We start from the raw sequence: 7367 nt of genomic DNA, 5'->3' as shown, positions 1-7367 counted from the left end.
GAAGCAAGGGAGGGAGCCAGTCTCCTTCTGATACCAATTCCACCTGGGCGACCTCACCCAGGAGGGGAGTAGGGAGTTTACATTAGCCTTTTCATTTCCAAATGAAGTTACATTAACCTCTTCATTCCCAAATAGAGTTACATTAACCTTTTCAGCAGCCGAAAACCGTATATTCCCTTCCCATTCTCCCGCCCTTACCTAGCTTGTCATGCATTCTTTCCAAAAATTGGGACTTTTTTAAAACACTGGGGGACACTGGACATTTGGGACTGTCCCGCCAAAAGTGGGATGTCTGGTCACCTTAAGCAAGGGATCCATTCTTTAGGCTAGAAAACTAAGGCCTGGGTGGTGGGGGTGGCAGAAGAAAGATTAAACTACTGCTGTGTCCTTGGGCAAGCCTTCTTCTCTCTTGGCCTCAGTTTCCCCATTAGTAGAATGAGGGATTAGGAGAGCTGGGTGGGTTTGTGACAGCTTCCGCCTACTTCTTGGAGTCCTGCTATCATAGGACAGGGATGGCAAGCATGTTTTAACTTCTGTGCCACTGCTGCCTGGCATGCTGTGTTGAGCTGGATTCTGAAGGGGAATCTAGGCTCAGTGGGGAAGAGCTTTGATAGATGTGCGATGCCTGCCCCGGTTGTGACATGAGCAGTGGCCTATTTCATCAGCCTCCAATCATATGGAAATTTTATGATCATACAGCATGACTTCAGTCACTCAGGTTACCATCATCCCAATTTTTGCTGTATCTGTACACTGACTTGATTCACTTAAAATTAATATTTCTTAAAAATTAATTTATTTTGAAATGACATTGATTGCTTATGTGATTGTGAATCAAGATTATTAAAAATTACAGAGGCAGAGAACTCTAATTTTTATTCCTCATCCCTTGCCCTGGTAGCCAAATGTAAATCATTTTCATTTATTTTTGGTTTATCCTTCTGTTTCTTTTCAAAAGTTTGCCATAATGCACTGTTATCGTTCTACTCTGTTTTTAGAGCCACTAAAGGGACAAAATGTTGTTTTCTTTTCCTTACCTAAATCTCTTTTTTTAAAAAAATAATCTTTTTATTGTAGTAATATAATGGATCTCCAGAAAAATACATAAATCTTAAGTGTACCGCTCCATGAATTGAAAATTTGGAAACTCTCACAGTAAATGTATCCATCTAATCACCTCTCAGATTAAGAAGAAAAATATTCTCAGTTCTCCACAGATACTCATATGTCATGTGTTTATTAGATGTGTGGACACCTTCCTTTGTGAAGTACCTATTTAAATCTTGGGTTCATTTGTCAATGGCACTGTCTCTCTTTTTACAATTGGTTTATAGGCCTCTTTATACACTCTCCCATTGACTACAAATATTTACACATCTTCTGTTCTGTGGTTTTCATTTTTCTCTCTCACTGGCATCCTTTAATAAATAGAAGTTCTTGATTTTAAAGTAGCCCTGTTTATCAGTCTTTTCTTACTTGGTTTTATTTTTTGTTCTGTTTAAGGCATCTCTGCACCCCTGGGGTCCTGAAGAGATTCTCCTGTGTTTATTATCTAGAATTTTTATTGTTCTATCTTTAGCAGTTAGGATACTCGGAGTTGATTTTTCTGGATGCTGACGGAGGGGCCTGAATTTCATGTTTTCCACACAGATATCCTGCAGACCCAGCACCATTTATTGAAAAGACAATCTTTTGTCCTCGCACTTCAGGAATTCTATTTAAAAAATTCCAAGTATCAACTGAATGGTGAGCTTGTTGTGCTAAATTATTTTTGTAGAATGTGTTAGAATAAATACATACTTATGAAAATGAAAAATGCTTAGTCTATATTAAACCACCTAAAATCACCTCACATGCCACAAGGTAGGAACTCACTGAGTGGGATGTTGGGATCCCAGCAGCAAGTAAGGGAGGATTTTCTGTTAGAGCAAATTTTAAAAAATATCTTTAATAATTTATTATATAAAGAGTTCATATTTGTTTTAGAAACAATAGAAAATACAGATAAATATAAAGAAGTAAGTAAAAGTCACCTATAGCTCTCTTAACCAGAGAAAAGCAGTACTATTACAATTTTGGTGAGTTCTTTTCCAGCCATTTTTTCCCTGTTTATATACATATACATATACATATACATGTTGTATCTTATAAAAAGGGGGTAGCAGCTAGGTGTAGTGGCTCACACCTGTAATCTTAGCACTCTGGGAGGCCAAAGTGGGAGGATTGCTTGAAATCAGGAGTCTGAGACCAGCATGAGCAAGAGTGAGGCCCATCTCTACTAAAAATAGAAAAATGAGCTGCTTGTTGTGGCAGGTGCCTGTAGTCCCAGCTACTGGGAAGGCTGAGGCAGGAAGAGCACCTGAACCAAGGAGTTTGAGTTTGCTGTGAGCTAGGCTGATACCACAGCACTCTACCCTGGGCAACAGAGTGAGACTCTGTCTCAAAAAATAAATTAATTTTTTAAAAAAGGGGATAGTGCAAACATTGCACTAGGGGATACATTGTTGGACCCTTAACATTTACTTAACATGGTCTTAAAACTCTTTATGTCAATTAATCATATTTTTATGTAATAATTTTAATGGATGTCTACATAAGATATGCTAATTGGTCCTCATTTCCTCCATTCTCCTAAACAGACTCTTACCCTCCTTTCTAAGCCCTTGACTTCCACACCCCTAATTTAGTGGTACCTACCATCAAGCTTAAGAAACAAAACCGAAGGCCTCTTTGTTCACTCTTCTCATTCTCTTTCTTTTTCTGGCCTCCAAATAATCATTATTCCATAGTTAATGCTTCTAACTGATGTAACATGCCATGAATAGTATACAATTTTACTATATTCAAGTATACCACCCATTAACAATGTATAGGAGTGCTTTGTTTGCTTATGAACTTTATATATAAATAAATGGCATCTTACCATGCACATCCTTTTGCACTCAAAAGTTATACTTCTAAATTTCATCTGTGTTGCTGTATATAACTTTCATTTATCCACTTTTAACCATTGTGTTGTATTTCATTATATGAGTATTCCACAATTGACTCACCCACTTTCTACTGACAGAAAAAATAAAGAATGATGCTCTCTTCTTGAATAATCTGTAAGAGTTTCTTTAGAGTTTATACTCAAGACTAGAATCACAGGGTATATAATTTAACATTAGCTAGCAATTTAGCCATTGTCTGCCAAATTGCTCTCTAAGAAGGCTGTAAATTTATAGACCCATCAGCAATGTATAAAATTTCCCATTGCTTTGTGTCTTAACTGACCCTAGATACTGTTACATTTATAATTTTTTAAAAATCTATTTTATGGAAGTGAAACGGCATCTGTATTAGCTAGCAGTCACTTAGAAAACTAGATACCACACAAGGTATTTCAAATGGAAGGAATTCAATACAGGGAATTGGCTTTATCGGTATTGGGGAGCTGATAGAACAAAGAGGGAATGCAGAAGTGGCTCAGAAGTAATAACTGTATGATGCAGGTACTGCCCATAGGAGGAGAGGAACACAAGAAAAAAGGGAAAACTAGGACCTGGGAGCTCAAAGCTGGTGGAGGTCCTGTGGAGCTGGTGCTCAAATCTGGGAATGGTTTGTGGCTGCTGCTGGCATATGGGAGGAGTATGATGAGGCTGGGAATGCAGAAAGTGGAGGATGGAGCCAACTGCTGGGGCTGGAGTGATGCTGGCAGGAAAGGTAGAAATGGGAACCAAGTCCCCTCTCTCCTCATCTTGCTTTCCAATCTTCCTCGAGTGCCTCCCCTTGCAGGAACCTAACAGGAAACCAGCTGGCCCTGGAGTCTGGAAAGTGTCACGTTCAGAGTCCTGGCCCCAGCAACAGCAGGATATAAAAGTGTGGATTCGAGCTGAGAGACATTGGGTGAATAACCTGCACCGCACCTCCATGTGTGTATAATACATATAGAGTCTTTCTATTTTTATGTGTAGATATTTTAAACGGTGCTTCACAAACATCTCTGCACATACATACATTTTCCTTAGAATTCGTTTCTGAAAGTATAATTATAGAGTCAAAGAAAATGCATGTTTTTAAGGCTTTGGGTCTAAGCTGATGAAATCTCTGGAGGAGGAGGTTTTGAAGGAAAGGAATCCCCCCACTGTATTCCTGGAAACCACATCACAGAGCAGATGGCGATGAAGAAGTTCGTCTTTCTGCACTGGAGTGCTGTTACCTGGGGATCGCTTCCTGCCCAGGGAATGAGTACCAGGAGATTGCAGTTCTAACCACCCTGTCTTAGAAAAAAGAGAGCTTCTGTATCATTTATACTGGTTATATTATTCTCTGAATTTTATAAATGAGATATAAGTATCTATTGCTCACTGACCACAGAAAAGCCACAGTGAATTATAAAGGGTGCCCACAAAATCAGAGTACCCAAAGATGTAATTCTGGAGCATCATTCATGCAATCTACCTCCAAATGATGTATCCTCATGTTAAGTGCTTAGTAATAAATTAAACGTGGGTTTGTTGCCTTAACTGGGCTTACAGGGGCCATGTGTGTGTGTGTTTAGTGAGTCTGGGAGGCTGGAAGACAGGTGCTAGAGGGAGGTAGGGAGGGATATTAGGTCTGAGTTTAGGAGGGCCAGGTGGTATATCAGGAGTCTGAGGTATGCAGGGGAACTGACTGTGCTGTGAAAGGAGGGACATGTCGGGGTACAGGCCTAGGGACTGTGGGCAGTGCTGAAGAAGAACCTCAGGTACATTATAATATAGCTGGGAGCCACTCTACCTGGCTTGGATTCTTTGGCCTATGTCTCTGCTCATCTCTGTTGGGAGCATGAATCTCTAATTAGATGATTGCAATCACGAGACTTCCCACTAGCAGGCAATCAGGAGGCTGGAGCCCCTGTCCATCCGGCCAGGTAGCTGTCTCCAAGGGAGCTGCCTCTGCCATGCTCACCTTGGAGCAGAGCCCTGCAGAGGGACACTGGGTCTGTCTGGATAAAGTGAGAAATGCGAGGGTGAAGTCTGGGCCTTGAATGAGCTCTTGATGATTTCTTCAGCTCTGGACACTTTCTTAACACGTGTGTCAGGGCAGTTGGGAGAATGATCCCCTCACCAACTGCAGCCCTGACTCCTTCCTGAATTGCCTCTTTCATATCCCACAGGTACGTGGTGTCTTCCAGGAAGGCAAAAACGATGTCTGATATACTCAGAGCTCCATGCAGTGTTTAACACAGAAACTCAAGGTGTGGAGAGGGAGGAAAGAATGGAGTTTTAAAACGAAAATCGTTGCTGTCCATTTGCAAACAGTTCCATCTCTGGGCTGCCTTGTCTGACACTGATGTCGCCATCATCATCGCCAAATGATTCTCTATCTTTCTCTTCACACGCAATTGTTCAAGTCCTTCCTGCCACTGCTACAGGCTCCCCCAGTTAGTCCTCTTTCTGCACCTTGCTCCATCCTACTGCGTGCCAGAAACCTCCATTGGTTCCCTACCACTTTCAGTATAAGATCTAAACTTTGTTTGACCTTCAGGGTCCCCCATGGTCCCCTGTGTCCTGCCTACATTGCCCACTTCCCCTCTGCCCATCTCCTGGTCCTGCCAGTCTGGTCTTGCATCCTTACTGTTCAAATGTGTTCTGAGTTTGCCTGTCCTTCTGTCTGGCCTCACCTCCCTGCCTGTGTCTTGTCTCTTCATTGGCCAATCCTGTGTTTGATTTTCTCTCCTTCCACTGAACTGAAGGACCAACTCACACTGTGTCTCTGTGGGTGGCAGGTGCTGGCGTTCAGTGACTGGCCTAGGCCACAGAGCTGGTAATAACAGCCCGCTTCCTGGCTGTCTTCCACGGTTCAGGCACTTTTCTAGCTGTTTACCTGCTTTCTCTCCAATCTTTGCAATACACTGGCAACGCATCTTGGATGTGGTGTCAAAAGGCGCCACACCAGCGGTGCACGCTGCCAGGCAGGGCTGTTGGAGGGAATTGGCTCAGTGGACAGAGCAAGATGTTATGGCTGGAGTAAGGGGAGAACGGGAGCTTTGAGTGCTGGTGAGGACACCAGGAGTCACCTTGTAGATGCTCAGTTCCTGGGGAAAGGGAGAGAAAGAAAAGGAGAGATGCAAGGGAAAAACCCTCCATTAGCGTCAAATTATTCTTCTCCTGAAGGAAGATGAGATAAAATCTGGACTTTCACATGGAGTGTGGATCTGGCTCCATGTAAGAGACACATGTTACTTTTCAAAGGCATCAATGCAGATTCTGATTGAGTGTGTTACAGGTGGGGCCGGGAATCTGTGCCTCTAACAAGCTTCCAGGTGATGGCCATGCTTCTGGGCCCCACACTTTGGGTAGCAGAAGGATAGGAAGGGTCAGTCTGTGGGGATCTGTAGCCAGGATCTACAATCAGTCTGTGATTGGGGAGTTGAGTCTGTCCTCAACTGAAGAATTGTAAAAGTGACCAGATGTGGGTCAATACTGCATCTGTCCTACAGCCAACAGCCATGGGTCATGATATGAAGACCAGGAAAGAGTGAAGAAGAACAAACAGATTTCCCTTGTGGTAAGGGGGTGGGGATCAGGCAGAGCCCATGTGGGGAGGATTCCTGGGTCTCCCTCTTCTCTCACTTCCTCCCTGTCTCCACCGTCTTACGTATAGATTTTCTTTTCCCGTTTGTAAATTTTAGTTCTTAACAAAGAGGTATATGGCCAGTGTCCCCTCTGGGGGTATTTTCCGTAAGGCCTGAGGGCCAAATATATATCAGTTTGGGAAGGGAGCAGCACATCATAGAGAAAGGCAATGACTGTTCTAGATTAGGGAAGAAAAAAAGGAAGAAAAAGAAAGCAACATGTAGTGAGCGCCTACTGTATACAAGGTACTATGCCAGGTGTTTCTAGGTGAGCCAACTACTCGATCTTCCAACATCAGGTAAAATATTTCTCTTCTCTTATTTCTCAGGTAAGGAAACTAAGGCTCCTGGAGGCTGAGGCACATACTCATGGTTGCTGGAGTGTCAGAGTCAGGACTCTACCCAGGTCTGTCATTTCCAAACCCTTGCTGCCTCAGCAGTCCTCATCAGATGAGTTCAGACTTGGACACAGTGCATTTGAGGGGCCTGTGGCATGGCGGGGGAAGGCGCAGTGGTTGAGGTCTTAGGATTCCCCCATGACAGGGTGCAGAGAGAGGGGGGCACGGCAGAGATTGCTCTCTTCCTCGCTTTTCAGAATACCTAAGTTTTAGCTGGGCACAGCCTTCTGGATCAACCTCCCATGAAGCCCGGTGTGGCCAGGGGCTAAAGTTGTGAGCAGTGAGAAGTGTAGGGGAGTCGCTTCTGCTCACCGTTGCCCCTCTTTGCTCCTCTCCCCTTCCTGGAGGCCATAATGAGAGTGTGAAGC

Source organism: Otolemur garnettii, unplaced genomic scaffold (assembly GCF_000181295.1).
Source record: "Otolemur garnettii isolate 467f Iridium unplaced genomic scaffold, OtoGar3 scaffold00204, whole genome shotgun sequence".
In the NCBI taxonomy this organism is placed as follows: Eukaryota; Metazoa; Chordata; class Mammalia; order Primates; family Galagidae; genus Otolemur; species Otolemur garnettii.
Note: the sequence above shows the minus strand (reverse complement) of the source record.